Below are 19,884 nucleotides of genomic sequence, written 5' to 3'. Positions count from 1 at the left end.
TCCACAGTATCTCATATATATGTGAAGAACTCTTCAGTTTCAATTTCCCGTATTTTTCTAGAAGAAATATGGTTATCCTAGTTTATTGTACTGGAAAGAAGGTTTAAAATCCTGGAGTTTGGTGGAAAAGTATTATTAGTAGAAGTAGTAAAATACACAAGTAGACTGGTCATCTGATGATGAAACTATGATCGTATTGATTAGCAAGAGCGTTCACACGTACGCTTTTTTTTTTCTTATATTACTCGCAATGCAGAAGGAAAAAGCTTCGCGCATATCAAAATAAACAAATAAACACTCCAAAAAAAAGTTGAATTTATTTTCGAATCAAACAGACAGTGAACAAAAAATATTTAATACCCTGAAGAATTTTTGTCCAATGGAACAAAAAGCAAGATCAGAGGTCCAGATTTAACATAAGCCTACTTTTGGTTCTGGGGGGGGGGCGAAATCATAGTTTTGCACACACAGAAATAATTTAGCCTTTTAGACCGGCTCTCAGTATATTTCGATCGAAACCATTGAAATTGTCATGCTTATAAAACAACAATGTTCAAATCATGGCCCCCACATAGGGGGGCTGACTGGGGCCCGGGACGGTTATCATCTTTTTTTGCTTTTTCACGCTATAAATCAACTGCAGAAGGGGCCCGTTAAAAGTTTGACCGAGGGGCCCACAAAGGATCCCAGCCTAGGGGCCCCGCTACAGGATGTGGGGGCCATGGTTCAAATATTACAACAGATCAGAAGTTTTCAACGTTTTGGTAGTGTGGAAGCTGTGATTGTTACGAGATTGTTCCACACGGAACCCAAACAAACATGAATATTTCTCCAATGTAGACATATTTATTACAATACAAAGGAAAATTTTTACAGCTTTTGATACTACGGAACTCCCAATTTAAGCGCCAAGTTCATGTACTATCAGAATATCGAGTCCATGTGTGTATTAAAATATTCTTGTATCGAACATTCGAGCTGTATCACTCGAACGTATCTACAAGGATCATCAATAAGTTATCTTTCTATATAGGCTGGAACAGTGACTCCTATAAAACAAAATTTGCAAAAAAGTTGTTGGAAATAGACAGTTATTACCGTCTCTTATGAATTGATGAATTAAATGTATACAACAGTAAAGGAAATACTGGATGTATCTCCATAGAGTTTCATCGAGGGAAAAAACGCCGCCGCCCCCCCCCCCCCATAATACCTCTCGTATCTGTTTCCTACTTCCTTTAAAGATGTCGTTTGGAAATAAATAATAATTTTCATCACTATTATTTTTCAACCGTGAGGCATTTATCAAAGGAAATTTTTTATTTTCTCATTAAAGACAGGTAACCTGTTACTTCATTGCTCATTACGAAGTCTTCACCTTTCACCCAAGTAATTAATTCTACGACTTTTTTTCCTGTAGATAAATTGTATCACCCTTAGGATAGGAGAAAGCATATTCTTAGCCGAAGGTCCTTGCTTCGTTGAGAGCATGGAAGGCATCACCACGTATATAATACAGTAGTATATAGTTGAATACAGTGCGTATATCATTTATATAGATTTATATAGACATTTCAAGGAATAATAAATATAAGAACAACATTTGGTTGATGTACATTTAATTCTTAAATGCATGAATTTTTTTGTCTATAACGATTTCCTGTGTTTTTACCATGAGAGAGAAAGGGAGGAGAGGGGGGGGGGAGAGAGAGAGAATTTACCGTCTTTTTTGAATTTAAAATTTCCATTATTTTTCAGGGACTATAACATGATTTTAGAACATATAATTTAGGTTTTCTTTCTGATATCAAATTATCAATTAAATGGAATAATTCATGAAAATTCAATTATAATTTACCAGCTACATGATGCATTCAGGAGTCAATTTTTCTATCCTTATACGATGGATACGCAATTCTGAAATACAGTACACTATTTATAGGGACAGATAATAATCATCCAGCTAAAGCACTCGATTAGGGCATCAGGATAAAAGGGGTACAAAAAAGGCATAGAATTGGGTTTTTTTTTCAGTATCAACCACGCGGTAAGAAGTCCTTTAAATTTTAAGGAAGGGACTGTTCCTCGAAATTGGAACCGAAAGTATCTTGAAATCCCTGTCCGATACAAAATTGGAAACACATGCTATGGCTACATCATAATATTAGAATCTTATCCTAAAACTTCAAGAACACTTGATTTGTATAGTTAAAGATCATCATCAAAAGGGTGATAGAAAAATAATATTGGAGAAACAAATAATATTGCGATAAAGATGAAAGAACTAAAAGTTATGTTAATGCTGAGTTTTTGGAATGATGTTTCGAACAATCTCTATAAACTAAGCCAAGTTCTACAGAACAAGGACGAGAACTTGATAGCGTACACATCTTCATGAATCATTAGCGGATCAACTGTGTAGTTTTCGAATTTTTTTCAAAAGAAATGCTATCGGATGTTCATTACAAATGAACTCGAAAATGCACGAGGAAAAAAATTTACCCAGTGACGGTGGTGATTCACCAAAACTGAATAAATAAGGTATCTGTAGGTAATATGGCCTGCTCTAAGATTGAGTGGTTTCTCCTGAGGCCTGTTTAGAAAATTGAGGTCTATCTCAAAGGAAAATAGGAAAAAATATATACACAGAGAGTGAAGCTTGGTTATAACAACATCGAAGATTTCGCGAAAATTTGTCGTTATAGTCAAGGTTGACGTTTGCAATACCTTTCAAATATAAAAGAAATATTCAGAGGCAATCAAATAGTGTTCATGAAATTGTTGTTTTATTATGAGAGAGAGATCAGGATGACTATACAGGCTGTTCCAAATTGTTTGCATAGCGGATATCTCTGTAACCGTTGACTTTACAAACATACTTTCAATTACAAAAAGTTTTCAAATGACGTGCAGTTAGTTTAAATCTGAAAATTTACTTTACGTACACATATGAAAATGAAGGAATTCATTTTTTATACAGTCCCCATGTGCGTGTGCTTAAAAGCCCAATTAAAAAGTTGTTTCCCTGTCTCCTGATGCCAACAAAAAACATTTCACGTTATTAAGTGTAATATTCACTGAGGTATTCGAATTCGAAAAACGAAAGTTGGGGAAAAACAGCGTTAAACGCGAAAAAAACCGTTTTAGGACATCCTGTATTTTATGAAGAAAAATACGGGAAATAGGATCGTAAATATGTGACATCACCAATTCTCACAGAAAATGTAGCCAATTGCCGGCAAAATTGTCAAACATTTCTTATAAATAACTGTTGGCGAGAAATGGTGTTGCAACAAGTCTACAGTCATTTAAAAAGTATTTAACGGAAAAAAAAAACTGAATACGCGCGCGGAAAATATATGAGATTAATATATTTGTAGTTTATATTTATAGGCATACTGATTATAAAATAATTAATAAATTATGAATTATGCAAATTATCTTCATCCTCGATTTTAGGAAAGATTATGAATTAGAGTAAAAGTCAGGGACGCCAAAAATGCCTCATAGCGTGTTATATTACACTAGGGAACAAAATTTTTGTTGCATTTATACAAGCACTTAATCTTACCTAATTCGAGTATGCTGATTTCAAAAATCTGAATTTAGTTTTTTCCTGTAAGCTCTAGACTTTTTCAAAATAACATTTTTAGTTTTTTTCTGAATTAATTTTTTCTGGCACTTTGCAGGCAAGAATTTGAGCTTATAATTCTTGCGTTTCTGGACTTTACGAGGGAAATCCCGTTTGATGCTCCAGCAGTAGTCCACTATCCTATTTTTGTCCCAGCGGCTTTGGTAGCGTTCTTCCATCGTCTTGAAATCTTCATGCTTGCGCTGTCCATGTTCATCCCTTACAGCCCGAAGATTCTTGGGGAATTGATCAAGTCGACTAAACAGGAAATGTAGCTTCACACTCATGTTGCACCCGAGCTCACGAAAAGCTAACAGCATTCTGGTATTCAGAATCTTATAGTTATCTGCTTTTTTGTTACTAAGAAAATTTTGTATAGCTGCCTTAAAAGACAGCCACGCTGACTTCTCCTTTTCATTCATCTTCGTGACAAATTAAGTATCACGCACAAGGGCGCGAATTTGAGGTCCATCGAACACACTTGCTTTGATCTTCTCGAAAGACAGAGCAGGAAAAGAAGAAACTATACGTTCGAAACATTCGCCATCAACATTCAATTCCTTGACAAACTGCTTCATCAATCCAAGTTTGAGGTGAAGTGGAGGAAAAATAATCATCTCTCATCTGACAACTGCATCACTCACAATGTTTATCATGCCTGCTTCCAGAGCTTAATGGACAGGCCACTGATTCTGGGTCCAGTGTTTGTCTCGAGCTCGGCTGCCCCACATGCAAAGAAAGCATGTAAACTTTGTGAATCCTTCCTGTTGGCCAAGTAGGACGTTAACCATTTTCAGGTCTATACTAGTGATCCAATTATGTACAACTAATCTGCAAGAACTAAGCTAGTATAAGCCGTTAGTCGATAGCCCGGGACCTTTGGCCATGTATCAGTATACAGGGTGTAAAGTTAAGTCCCTAAACACCCTTTATCTTTTTGAACCATTGGTCATAGAACCATACTTTCAATAAGAAAATTTATCCAAATAACGTGTCCATCTTGGATATGTCTTATTTTACTAGAAGCCGTATATGTATCGAGATACAAAATTCAATTTTTTATACTGTCCCCCAACTTCAAATTAGAAAGGTGTTGCCCTGTCTCTTCTGATCCCAAAAAAAAAAAAAATTCCACGTTTACGTGCAATATTCACTGAGATATTCGAATTGGAAACCGGAGGAAATTTGGGGAAAAAAAGGTTTAAATGCTGGTAAAACGGGTTTTCCGCATTTAACACTGTTTTTTCCCCAAATTTCCTCCGGTTTTCGAGTATTTCAGTAAATATTGCATTTAGAAATGTGAAATGTTTTTCTTGAGATCAGAAGAGACAGGGCGACATCTTTCTAATTAAAAGTCAGAGGACAGGGGACCGTATAAAAGAATTAAATTTTGAATCGCGATATCGCGATTCATATACAGCCCCTAGTGAAATACATAACATATCTGAGATGGACATGTTATTTGGATACTTTTTTTAGTTGAAAGCATGCTTCTATAACAAGCGGTTCGAAAGATAAATGGTGGTCTAAGGACTTGATTTCACATTCTGTATAATATCAAATTGCATAAAAACTAGAGCTTGTAGAGAAAAATGAATTTCAGATTTGAAATCAGTGATCAGAAAATAATAAATAAAATAGTTGAAAAATCTCATGCTACAGAGAACAAAAAAAATTTGTTCTTCAGTGTTATCATTCAAATTATGATAAACAATACGGAATTTCTCGACAAAATATGTCTCATTATATCCGAAGTCGTTGCGTTTTCATTGACGTTACAAGCAAGGTTCGTTAACATTATTTTCTATGGGAATCAACCGGGACCTCCGACTATTTACGTTGTAATCGAGGTGTCGTTATAAGCGAGTTCAACTGTATATCCAAAACGTCTACATTTTGGCTATATTGAAAGCAGTGATGGTAATATTGGGGGAAAGTATCAAAATCACTAATTCATGAGGCCTTCAAACGTCTTAATCCGGCCCTGACTATTCATATCGTTTCGAGCCCTCCCTAGTTTAACCGAAGATGCGCTCGGACACACGAGATTCTTCCCAAGTGTAGCTCATGGATGGAGAAATTTAGCAGGCGGTAGCACTGTACTTCAGCCATGCATAGTATAGCAATTCATGTATATAGTATCATGTTTAAAAAATTGACATTTTTTGTCTCTTAGACCTAGAATAAATTGAGCCTAGAAGAAATCAATAATGAAGTCACGCTTAATATATTTATTAGAGGAAGTTAAATGCTCGAGGCACAAGAAAACTAATTTGCAAATAATGCTCACTAGTGTTTGAAAGCAAAGGATTTTTCTTTTTAATGATAACGTAGACTTTTTTTTATCCATGAAATGTTTTGTCTCGTGTTTTAAAAGAAATTATTTATTTTCATAGAAGAGATCGCTGCGAAGATAGAAATAAGGCAAGTAAAAAGTTTTAATAGTAATTATTTTTTCGATTGCAACAAGTTATGTTTGGTACAATACACTGAACCTTTTTATTCTTTTTATAGTACAATACAGGTCTGAAACGAACCGATTTAAAAGGCTGGAAAATCATTTGTCGAGCAGCTAACAATAATTCGAAAAATGAGGAGCTAGCCTGAGAATAACCTGTTATATCTGATAACTTTTAATATAATAGAGGTAACCAACCTATCATCAAAAGATGAAGAAGAGAGAAGTAAAATGTGAAAATAGAATTTTTTTTTCAAGGAAGAAATCCAAGAGGAAAAGAGAACCGGCGACTTGTGGCTCCATTTTGGCTTCTTTCCTTGGCGGTCACCGAACCTTGTGCTAGACATCAAAAGAGTAGTGTGTTTATATGGTACATAAGGTTCACAAGTTGTGATGTTGTATCTGTGGGTAGTTAGCTGTTAGTGGGCAGTGAAAGAGAGTGTCAGAGCTCATGTTCTAGAGACCTTTGTTTCACGCACACCTTCTGGTCAGTCTCAGTAAGTATGTGATTATGTAATTATGTAAGGCTTCTATAAATATATTTTTTTAAATAAATTAACAAATTTTATTTTATTTTTCGAAACAATGACGAAAATGTAATATTCAAATGAAATGGTTTGAATTTTAATTCATAATATCATCGTCAATCAAAATAATTGCTTTCTATAACATTTGTTGTATTTTTTTGCAGTCTGACATTTTGAAGTCTTTTATTGTGTATATAAATATATATAATAATATTTAAAAATATTTTTTCTTGCGATTAATTCAAAGTATTCGCATCATTTTATTACCGTATAAAAAGAAAACAACTGTGTAACAAATACATGACAATTCATAAATACATCGGCTGATTACTTCGTTCATCTGATTGAAAGGAACCGATCAATTTGATTGGTTTCATTATATGCAGTTTCAATACTAAACCGTCAAGAAAAATGTCTGGATCATTTATAAAAAAGGGAAAAAATGAAAGATAATACAGCGATAAAAAGAAAATTTTTACATGTTCAATTTTACAATTTATAACTGATTGTTTCCAAAAAACGTTTCACCAATAGATCCTCACGATCTGTCTAAGGATAGAATATATTATCCATGATGTGTGTGTATAACTATTTTTTTTTCAAAATTAAGTTTCGTTTCAGCTGCGTGGATTTTTGAGTGGCAATTATAAGATATCAAAAAAAATATTATAAAATATCGAAAGAGTATCATTTAAAGCAGTGGATGGTCACGGTACAATAACGTTAAGTCAGCGGCGGAAAAGGTTGCATGCTAGTAGTAGCCAAAATTAAACCGATCAGTATGCGTGTCTAGTCGTAGATTAAAATTGAAATCCCGCGCGTGTGCTTGTGTTGCACAATCTATCTTCTCTCTCGTGAACGATATTAACCTCAAAGAGTCATATGCATTTAACTTTTGATAATCCATTCTATTTATTTAATTATCATAAGTACCTCCGTTCTGCAATAACTTGAATTTTTGGAATAGTCAGCGTTAGTAGAAGCAAAACAATTATTCTTACTCGTTATTCTTCGAGCCTTTGGTTTTCCTGGAATATGATTCAACCAGATAATAATTTTTAGAAATAATTTTGTCATATATTTTCTAGATCAGTATCAACGAACAAGCGAGAATCAAACATAAACATAGTAAATCTTTCTGATTGACCACCTCCCAATAAAGATTTTTTTTTACATATTAGTGCATTTCGAATGAGGAGGGTACCTCTCCGAAAGCCGGTTTTGTGAAGAACGGTCGTCTTATACAGAGGTTTTACTCTGTACATATATTTTTCATTCATTAAGAGTATGCGAACATAACTGTGGTTTTTATTCACAAACTTTCAAAAGAATTGATTCGCATTGAAACTATTTCTTATACGGGACGATAAAATGATAATTTACAATGCAATAAACAATACACATATTAATGATTCGGATCTAGATACAGTGCACCGCAAAGTCTAGACACTAGTTGAGAGCACATAGTATCTGAAAACTAGTAATTGCAAAATCACCAAATTAATTACCACTTGTTAGGGTGAACATGTACTTTATTTTCAAAGTAATAAAATTAGACTATACACTTTATCTATAAACAACATAATGACAAAATAAAGAAAAATAGCATATAAGCGAAGCGATCGACGCTATTTAAAATTTAGACAAAGTCAAATTTTCAGCCAAATAAAAATTATCTAAAATCTGGTCAGATGTCCCTCTTCGTTAATAAGTAAATTAATGCAGGTTTCAATCGAAGAAATTAAGTCTTGCATTATCTATGGCTCAAAATTATGTCAATAACTCTCAATCATAACTCTCCAAGATCTTTTACAGACGAATACTATCGATTATTTTTATAAACCTCTTCACAAAATGCCAAAGATTCTCAATAGGTTTGAGATCAGGACCACATGCTGTATAGCCGAGAATTTCAATATTTTGCACATTAAAACTAGGCTTTTGCACGACCTGTTGTATGCACGATCTGCTTACAACTACGACTTGTCGGCATTATCTTGCTGAAACTCCCACTGAGAACCAGCCTAGAGGTCCACCAGATAGTAACAGATGGTGTGTGTCTGTATGTAATGCTGAGCATTTTGGTAACCTCTAGAGAGGCTATTGATATCTGTCTAGTGCAGCAGAATGCCGAAACGATCAGCGAACCACCACCATGTCTCTAACTAAAATTAGGCCATGGTTCCTTGCCCAAATCGTGCAAATATTACCCTCATCTATCTGACCCATCTAGGTTCCACTTCTCATCGCTGAAAATAACCTAGTACCGTTTTGGTTTATATGGAACACACTAGCGAGCCTATTGTAATCTTGTGTTTTGTACTCAAGTTGAAACCCGAGAGCAAAAGCTGTTTTTTTAAAAAATAATTTTTCGAAATACTACCATACCTGTTTCTCCTATACGTGTGCAAATCGTATCCATTCGCACTGAGAGTCCAGACGAGCTTTTAAATTGTGTCCTTTGCGTAGATGTCGGTCTTTGGATTCTCCTGTCATCTATTTCATCTATAACTCGTGGCCTTCCTGATCGGTGTTAGGTAATATATGTATAAATACCGCCTCCAGATAACACTCGGTAGAAAAAAATTTTAGAACGTTGTAAAGATAGCTGGAATTTCCGAAACAGTTAACCCTTCCGATTTCAACCTCCATATTCTGTTTACTTTTTCAGAACTATCACTGTAGATCGCGGCATCTCAAACACCTGATGCTATCACGTTGAGAACATAAATACTGAACATCGGTGACGTCATTAGCGGCGAATTTGCATATTGCGAAGAATCGGGAAAATTCTCCATTGTGTCTAAACTTTTGTAAACACGAATTTCGCTGTTTTCGCAAAAACCTATTTTTATTATGAATTACAGCACTGTTTTTTGACACTAATGTTCGAAAAACAGTTTAAGAGAGAGAGAATATATAATGACCTGATAATCTTTATTATTCAATAATTCGGTTTTTTTTAAAGTTAAGACTAAATTTCATAACTAACTTTTGCAGTGCACGGTAAATCGTCACGATTAATATGAATAGTCAGTCAAATCAGGTGTGGAAAAGACACGTTTGCATTAAAAAAAAAATGGTTTGAGATTTTTATTAATGACTCGATTTGATTGGTTTTTGATATTTGAAACTAAAGTTGTAAAGAGTTCGAAAAATTTATTTAAAAAATTGAATATATATGTAATTCAACGTGGATTGTTTGATTTATGATCAGGAAAGTTTTAAGTTACACGTTCCGCGAAAAGGAATGATTATTGTTAATAAAATAACGTACATGTTATTCAGTTTAAAAGCTAGGTATAATTATGCGAGCAATGTTTTAGTGAGAATTAACATGCCAGTTAAAAAAACAGTGTTACTGGGAGGGAGGGAGGGAGGGAGGGAGATAAACACAGAAAACATTGTTTTTGCTGATTAATTGCTGTGTGTGATCCGGAAATGATAAGTTCCCCGAGAATTCGGATACGGCATTTCCTCTTATTAAAGAGTCAACTAATTCGCTAGAACTTGCGATGATAGTACTTATACTACCGTATTTACCTGACGTAGAACGACCCACTTTTTGATGAAAAAATTTTCATAAAGGAAAGACAGTTCCAAAACAATTAAAAAAAGACAACAGCTGTCACTTTATTGCTATATACTGTGCATTGCTATTATAGTAACTGCAATTCGGTCACTCTTTCTGAAGATTGCATGATTTTCCCTTAGGGATATGAACATTCATCTAAATACAGGCACGTGATATGTATGAACTTTTTTTCTCTCATATGAGACGACCTGATAGTATTAAAGACAAAAATTTGAGCACAAAAACTGTCTTATAGTCGGGTAAATACAATACAGTATATATACAGACATAAATTTCAGAGGAATTCAAAAACAACTATAATACAGTAAGACCTCGATATAACGCCACCTCAGGGGACTGAAAAAAAAGGTCTTTATAAGTGAGGTGACTTAACAGTTAGCTAGCCTGATCTAACAAATGAACATTCGTTCTAGGAACGTATGTATATGGAAATTCGCGTTTAAAATTCGTTTTACGCATAGAAACAGAAGGTTGGATCAGAAGTTATCAAAATATAGACTTTGCTAATTTTTTTCAAATAAAAAAAAACGGAATTTGTTTTTCAAATTATTGAGATATTTAATGAAAAATAAAAAAATAGACATTCATTGAACTTAAGTTCACACAATTTGAAGAAATCTGTTAAAGAAGATTGTTTCTCTGCGGGCTTGATAATTTGAACCACAACTCTCCTATTATTTCGTAACGTCAAAATGTTCTTCGGTGAACTCGGATGTTGTGAGTGATTTTTCGACAATATTCAACGTGAGAGAGCTTTCGACTTGGATAAAATTTCAATTTCACTTTGCAGTCACTTTTATTACTTAAAAATTCGTTTTCATTTGTAACCCTCACAACAACCACTGTTAAGGAGGCTTTAGAAGAAGTGATGACATTGCTGTCTATTGTCCCATATTCAATTTCATCTGGGTAGCTTCAACACAAACGTTCTGAAAGTTGAAGTCATATCTTGATTTAAACCTTCGTATCCATTCGTTACCCACAACAAAATTTGTATAAGCGGTTTTGAAATTCAAGCATGTCGCTAAACTTCAGATGCACATTACTTATATATATACACGTAGAGATCGAAATATTTGACGATATCATGATGTGAAATATGCTCAGGTTGTAGACTTTATTCATTCAATCCATTCTATTTTTATCCATACAACTACTTTAATCTGATAGCAAATGGCGTCTCATTCTGGATAGGTCTTTATATGGCTTCTCGATATAAGCGATAAAAGTTTCTTTCACAGACAATTGACTGAGTGAGACATAGTTTTACGATTGGATGCAGTTTATAGAGGAGAAATGTTTTTTTTTCTCTATTTGTGTTCATTGACATGTGTTGTTGGTTTTTCTTAAGAGAGACTGCACAACCTCTTTCACAGGATTTCACACATTGTGATTTCCCGGAAGAAACTTGTCCGACAAAATCAAAAGCGTTGCGAAAGAAGCAATACACGTTAGATTCTTATCTCGAATATTAACATCAATGTTTTATTCACGAGGAAACATAAAGTACAATGATAGGGTGGAACTTATCCTGTTATTTGCTAAAAATATCAGGAAAATTGTTTTGTGTACTCTAGATTTTCAAATTTTATATTTTTAAATTATATTTATGCAGTAGGACCCGCTTATAACGAAGTCTGAAAAAACAGCAAAATTATTCGTTATACAAAAACTTCGGTATATCCGCACCTGCTGATAAGCAATACTGTACGAAATTCACGGGACATGAAAAAACTTTGTTATATGGGGGAAATTTATTTTTTTCCGTGTTCTTTTTAAGCGAAGGACTGTCCGACTGTATTTACATTTTTAAATTTACATTTTTGAATTTACATTTTTGAATTTACATTTTTGAATTTACATTTTTGAATTTACATTTTTGAATTTACATTTTTGAATTTACATTTTTGAATTTACATTTTAAATTATATATTTTATTTAAAATTACATTTTAAATTATATGTTTTATTTAAATTTACATTTTAAATTACATATTTTATTTAAAGTTACATTTTAAATTATATGTTTTATTTAAATTTACATTTTTCAAATTTTATTCAAATTTACATTTATTTTTAAATTTTAAGTTTTATATCTTACGCTATACAGTATACATAGGGGTGATTAAAGTATTACGTCAGCATCGAGGGGGAGGGGGTTTCGGATTTGCTAACTTTTGATGACAGGGGGGGGGAGGGGGGTTTGAAGTTTGCTTTCGTCATCAACGACCCCCTTTTTGAAGATATGAAATATTCTAAGCTGTTGACAAAATTTTGCTGACAGGGGGGAGAGGGGGTCAGTGTTTTGCTGACAAGGGGGGGGGGTCAAAAATGGCTGAAAATCTGCTTACGTAATACTTGAATGGCCCCATATGTTAACATGTATGTGAGTTCAAAATCACCCAATTTAGTATCCAGGGGTGAATTCCATAACTGGCATTGTTAAAAAATATATTGTTAGAGATGCGAATGGGAATAAAACACACAAAAAAAATCAATGTTATATTTTGTAAAAAAGTGATAATCATACATCAGAGCCAAAGAAATGATTTTCTGGCTCAGCAATTACTTTTCTGCAATAATTGACCGAATATCCATTTAAAGAATAACTGATAGTTTCTGTCCGATAATTATCACGTCGTTATATGCACTGTTATGACGTTCCTTTCTCGACCCACGCGATAATATCTGATCTTTTATCTATTTAGTAAGTCTGTATAGACAAAATGTGCATTGGAAAGAAGGTCATAAGCATAAAAGAATGATTTCTATCAATTACAAGGAAGGAGACATAATATTTCTCCCTTTCTTTTTTCTGCCGCCCTCAATGTACCTGACAGGTCTGGATTTTTTTCTCAAACTTACCTCAATGTCCATGTTTAGCATCCTCATTTACACGGTGGGAAAGAGCGATTTGCTATTCTGTGGACAGACACCACCTTTTTTTTATCTATTATCACTGTGCTCCACTTATAAAATGTGGAACAGTTAGTTACCCGAAGGGAAAAGAGGTTCAAAATGATTCTCGATGAAACGCACACCCACTGCCTCGGGCTAACTAATGACCATTTTTGTGACGAGCACAAAACACATAAGATCGACAACACAAGGTCACGGCTTCATGTACCTCCTTGTATAAGAGTTCACTCACTCTCTTTTGTTCCACTATTTTAGTGATTAGTCGTACTAGTTGTTAAAAAAAGTTTATTTTCGGCAGTTGTATTTATATTTTTTAAACATGGATCAATTTGTCGAAACAAGGCCGCTGTTCATTTTTTATACCGATTTTAACTTGGAAAAAAAAAAAGAACCAATACTTAAAACTTTTCCATCGTGAATTTTATACGATGGCGAAAGAATCATACTAATTACTAATTTACGTCTTACGGTGAATAAAAATATATTGTGTATAAACTTTTTTCCAGCAATTGGTGTATATATATATATATATCTCATCATCATCATTAACCATTTTCAATCCACTGCTGGATAAAGGTCTCCTCTAAAGTTTTCCATTTTGCTCTGTCTGATGCTTTAGCCTTCCAGTTGACTCCAGCCACTTTTCTGATCTCGCCGATCCATCTTGCGTGTGGGGTCGCCTTCTTCGACGTTTAACACCATGGGAGGTACCAATCTAGAATGCTTGTGGTCCATCTGTTGTCCTGCTTTCTTGTAATATTGCATAATATTGCATTTTTAATTGGGTTGGTTTAATTTTGGAATATATGACATCCATATTTTTATGGGCATCTTTTTCTCAGCCACCTCGTTGGGCATTTTGCCTGTTGTGGCGTTGTTTTTGTATTTGTATTTGTATTTATAATATGTCCAGCCAATTTCATTTCAGACGTTTAATTCTTTCCATGATATCATACACGTTTGTGTGGTTCTTTATCCAAGTGATTCGTTTTCTGTCTCTTATTGTGATGCCTAGCATACATCTTTCCATGCTCCTTTGTGTTGTCTGTAGACTTTGTATCGTCTTGCTTGTGAGCAGGACCGCAACTAGCTGCTTGGTCACCCGGGGCAAGCGCGCATTTTGACGCCCACTTGTAATGTTGAAGGAGAGGTTTCAGAATGAAATTTGCGCCCCCTCGAGTCTAGCGCCCGGGGCACGAGACCCGCCTGCTCCAAAACGCAAATGATTGAGAAATTCTCCATTTATTTTAATTCCTTTCTCATCCCAATCCAGTTTTCTGAATACTTCTTCTAAAACAGCGGTAAAGAGTTTTTGTGAGATAGTATCACCCTGTCTGACTCCTTTCCAAAGTTTAATCTTTGCTTTTCCTTTATCCAAACGAATCGTTGCAGTTGCTTTGCCATATATATTGCCATATATTTTCTTGATGATATTGTGTGTGATGTAAGTCTTCTCTACCCCAATTACATCTAGAGCTTTAACAACAGCAGATGTGAAGACAGAGCCAAACGCTTTCTCAAAATCAAGGAAGGCCATACGCAATGGTAATTCGTATATTCCTTGTGTCTCTCTATGAGTTCCCTGATTGTTTGGATGTGATCCATTGTACTAAATCCACTTCGAAATCCTGCTTGTTCTTTTGGTTGGGCTTCGTCCAATTTGGATGCAAGCCTATATGTCAACACTTTGGTGAAGATTTTATGAATTACTGATAAGAGACTGATTGGTCGATGATTCTTGATATCCTCTTTTTCACACTTTTTGTAAAGAAGAATGATCATTGCGTTATTCCAATCTTCAGGCACATCCGATTTTGTGAGACAATTTGTGAACAAGGCAGCTAGCATATTGGCAAATTCTTCTCCTGCTTCTTTAATAATGTCTATTGAAATCCCATCTCACCTGGGCATTTCCCTTTCTTCATATATCTTACAGCCTTGTAGACTTCCTCTTTCAGCACAGGTGCTACTTGTACAAATTCTGCTCCATTTTCTTTTCTTCCTGCTTCCTTTCCTCTGTTCCGATCCTGTTCTTCATGTTTGTATAGAGTATTATAAAATTCCTCAACAATACTAATAATTTCATTTCTATCTTTTGTTATGGTTCCATTTTTCTTTTTTAGTGCAAAAATTTCCTTTCTCCCAACACAGTGTTTTCGATTTGCTGATTTTAAGCTCCTATTATCTTCCAGTGCTTTCTTTACAATATCGCAATTAAACTTCTTGACATCTTCTGTAATCCGATTTCGTCTGATTTTTCATGAAAGTCTTCTATTTCTTCCTCAGAATAGCTTGTTGTTAGTGCATAGACGTGTGTAATCTGTATCCGATATCTGCTTGATATTTGCATAACCACCTTTGCAACTCTATCAGATGTACTATCCAACTAAACTATGTGATTTTTCCACTTTTTATGAAGGAGAAATCCTATTCCTAGATCGTCCATTATCTGTTCCTCTATAGTAAAATACATGCCCACTCTCAAAAGTTCGATTTTCTCCTCTCCTTTTCTTCTTACTTCACGGATGCCTAAGAGGATGTCCCAATTTATTTATTTTTTTCCAGTTCTTCCAACTCCTGTAAATGATTTTCTGAAGAAAGAGATCGTCCGTTATACGTGGCCAAGGTCATTATCTTATGGCAGCCTGGTCCAATCCCTTTGTCTTCATGTCTTACTGGTCGCTGTCGTAATCAGGGACACTCAGACTGCTGGGGGACTAAGGCCCTTGGTTTACAGACAGAGTTCATATTTCTTTTTAGAGGGTTTTTGGCCGTAATCCTCCACGCTGGCCAGTGCGGGTTGGAGGATGCCCATCCGCGTCCGTTCACCACGTGTTAAACATGGCTACTTACAGGCTGTACCACGAGAAGGTAAGGATTGAACTTTAAGCCTCTACTCCTAGTCGATTCCTTCGAGTCCTCATAATGAAGCAATTGAAGGTCCTTCTCCTAGTTAACAAGTAAAGACGTCCTTATATATATATATGTATATACAATATTTTTACACTACACTGCATATTGCAGCTGCCTATGGCGCTGGTATATTGGTGAGTTTCGACAAAAATTAATTTTAATTTTATTTGCAACATATAATGTGTGAGTATATATATATATATATATAAATGTACATTATGTTCATATATATAATTCTACATTATATATACGAACCTCTTCAAGTGTTTCATTTGAGTAATTGCAGTAGGGTCGACTCTACCCTGGTTCCTCACATACTTGCGAACTATTGCTAGGACAATAACAAACTAGTGAAAAAAGGGCGAAAAAACACTCTGAAAAAACAGGTGGCACAAGGTCACCACCTGAATTCCCATTTTTTTTGTTTATGCGTCATATTTCTGCCAAAATTCAGTATTTTTACAATTCAAATAAGTATTTCTTATCGTAAGTAACTTCTGTATGAAAATATTTACTTTCCTAGTTTCCACGACACTGCCTGCACCAGGAGAGCTTTACAAGCACTTGAAAAATTTCGTATAAATCGTAATATAATCTAAAAAATTCTCCAGACAACAGCTGACAGAAGATGATGCAATAAATGCTGTAGGTGAGTCAGCTACAGTTTCTGAATCGGCATGAAAAATCTTGAAACCGATAGTTCATCCATACGCTACCAGGAAGCGGTTGCGTCCTAAAATCCGTGAATGGCACATAGTCGAAACATTGGCACAAAGTCGAAACATTGGCACAAAGTCACCCCAGTTTACGATATGTAACACCATATGACGCAGTTTGACCAAATTGGTCCTTGCGCCAATAAACTTAAAATCCAAATCCAATGTAACACCATAGTATTGGGAGACACACACAGTTTCAAGACATTTGAATGAGTGATGTTTGAAAAAATTTTCCTTATTTAACAAAAAACTTAGTTTTGAGGAAAAAGCATTTTAGTGAAAAACATTAGCATGTGTAATGCCAGAACCTTCCTTTTGTCCATACTTCACAATTTTATTCTTAAATAATAAAAAAAATAGAACTTTAAAAGAATTAAAAACTATATAAAAACAACGCGCTGTTCACGTACAGCGTTCACTGGGTGAAAAAAAAATGAGTCTAAAGATGAAGGCGAAACGCCTGCAAATATGTGCTCGTGTAAAAAGGCATGTAAATCCGGACTCGCGTCTGCATCGGCATTCGCTCCATCTGTAAGGGGCCTTAGAGAGAGAGTATGGTATCTATTATACTGTTTTCTTTTCATTTGTTTTTTTTCTTACTTTTTTACTTTTTTTCCTTCCTTTTTCTAATATGCGGTTAGGTTAGGACAAGGTTGTTATATGTATCGCCGATTCGTCAAACGGAGGTCACCCGAATTTCTTGCCAATCGCTTGTAAGCGAAGCGGTTAAGTTCCCCTCTGAGATTGTTATATTTTGTTAGTATTATTTTAATTATATAAAATCCATAAAAATATTAATATAGAGTGATATAAAAGCATCAGACTAGCAAATGAAAAAATTCAGGGGGGAGACCTACATCCAGAAGTGGATATTGAAAACGGTCGATTGCATGATAATGATTTTTAAACTGTATTAAAACAAAATGCTCGTAAACATTCATTCGAATTCTTTAAAATCAAGTTATCGGAAAAAAGTTATTGAATACGCCACTGTTTTTTATTAGCCGCAACAGCTAACTAAAACTTGACTTTCGAGGCATAAGGCGCGGTTTTATTACGGGAAATTATGGTATTTCACATTGAATGCATTTAAAAAGTTGTAACGAAGTCAATTTGTTGGGCGAATCAACGCTGTTTTGATTTCAGAACTAAATTACGCATAACGATATACGTGTATAAAAATACCTCTACATGAGTTTATAAACGAAATTTTTAGCATAACGCTAACATTTTTATTAACTTGCTATACGTTGAAAATTATTCCTCTATAATTAATTTTTTGGTGGAATGAAACGACTTATTTAAGAGGAGACTCGACTGCACTAGTACAAATGATAATCAGAGCAGAAACGAAAAATAATTTTTTCTTAATTATTTTTCGTTTGTATTCATGAAACAGTATTTTATTCCTATGATATGAAAATTGGTGTTATAGTGATCAATATGATATTAAACATTTATTGAACCAAATTCTTCTATGACAAACGCTGAGTCTTTTAAAAACGAGATTTCAGCTTGGTTTTGCGTGACCTTCTGTTATTAGCCCTGTTCATAAACGGATATAAAAACTTTTTCGGCCAACAAGAGAAGGCTAGTGAACTCTCGATTCCACCAGAACAAAAAGCCTTAGAAAAAAAAGAGAAATTTTATGCGAATGGGAAAGGCGAGTATTTTTTTATTAACTACAACAGCTCTCTGTATATGAAAAAGTGTTTCATGATGCAGGTTATTTACACTCACTCTTAACTGCTCTTCTCTTTTTCTCGTCTTTCAGAAATAAATGGAAATGCGAATATAAATTTTATGAATGTGTAGGCGGGTCATTATATAAAGTATTTAGAGATTTTGACTCAGAAATTCTTTGACCTAAAAAAATTGCTCGCTATAATATGACTTCTTTTTTTTTTTTGTTCGCTATCAAAAGATCTGAAATAGCGAAGGCTTCTAATCTTGGTACGTAATTGGTGTAATTTCGAAAATACGAAACAAACGAGAACATTCATCTCAAATGCGGCGCATTTTGCATTCGTCCACATTCTTTCAAATGGGGAAAATATGCGATTACTACTCACAAATCTAAACTGACGAAATATATTGAAATTTTCTCAGAATACTAGATTGTTTCCGAAAATTCGCTTTCTTTATCACCTATTTTGAATAACATGAAAAGCATTTACGTAAGTTCTCTGAATGAGTAATTCGAATAACTTGAAAATAGGCTTGTGAAAAAGTTCCCTTGATTCTAGTTCAGTTCAACAGATATGTTGTTCGTGCTTGACTTATTTCCCGAATAGATTAAATCAATACTAGCTTTCACATTGCTTGTTTTTTTTATATGAAACCAATAATGTTTTTTTTTAATCATTTTTATTACAAACATATCACGCGTATTTATGTATGAGTTGATATACTTGAAATGCCTGTAAACACTGGAGAATTTTCATTTTCGCTGTATGACTTACTCACAAATAAAAAAAAAAGAACGTTCCTGATTCTCGAGCTTCCTGTCAGACAAACTGTGCAATAATAAAAATAAATTTAGGGAACACACGACCCAAATGGCCGCCGAGATAGATATCTATCATATGAAATGTAAAAAAAAATTATTTTGTTTCTCTTTCTCTCTCTCTCTCTCTGATGAACTTTACATATGCACTTTTTTTTCCGAAACAAACACAATACAGAGGTCATTGAAATTAATTTCCCAACTCAGATGATTACGGAGGGCGTTCTACCTGTACAAATGACATTAAATTCGGACAAAAGAAACTTCAGATGATGCACTAACCGTCTGAAGAATAAAAATATTAGTACGAAGTGTACATTTAGCTATAACATTATTGTCCAAGATAGGAAACTTCTTTATCAAATAATAAATTGCATCAGGTTTATCTCTACGCCTTGCTGGGGAAGCAAGGCCAAAATTGTTACCGATTGACACTTACTCCCTTTTTTTACATTTTTTGCAATCAAACTTGGAATGCGATTTGGGTTTTTTTACAGTTTCGCCAATTAGTGGTGCTGCCGCGTGAAAAATCATTCTACAGATGTTCAGTATGTTCTCCTTGGTTTTCAACAGTGCTTTCAATTCGCAGGTCTACCGAGAACAACTACATTTGAAAA

The 19,884-nt window shown here is 34.4% G+C and overlaps 1 protein-coding gene across 2 annotated transcripts in view; it reads left to right on the top strand.

Annotated features, from left to right (window-relative positions):
• Positions 1 to 6,451: 6,451 nt before the first annotated feature.
• LOC149080596 (uncharacterized) overlaps positions 6,452 to 19,884 on the top strand; it is a 79,047-nt gene continuing 65,614 nt past the window's right edge. The window contains exon 1 of one of the 2 annotated variants that reach the window (XM_089239737.1): positions 6,452 to 6,586. The gene's annotated coding sequence lies outside the window, so the exon portion shown is untranslated. The remainder of the gene's footprint in view (positions 6,587 to 19,884) is intronic. The other variant, XM_089239738.1, reaches the window with a different exon arrangement.

This window comes from Pholcus phalangioides, unplaced genomic scaffold (genome assembly GCF_987345545.1).
Source record: "Pholcus phalangioides strain wild (caught in Gottingen) unplaced genomic scaffold, Ppha-v1.0 ptg000011l_1, whole genome shotgun sequence".
Classification (NCBI taxonomy): Eukaryota; Metazoa; Arthropoda; class Arachnida; order Araneae; family Pholcidae; genus Pholcus; species Pholcus phalangioides.
The sequence above is the reverse complement of the archived record's forward strand: the minus strand, read 5'-3'. Positions and strand labels throughout refer to the sequence as shown.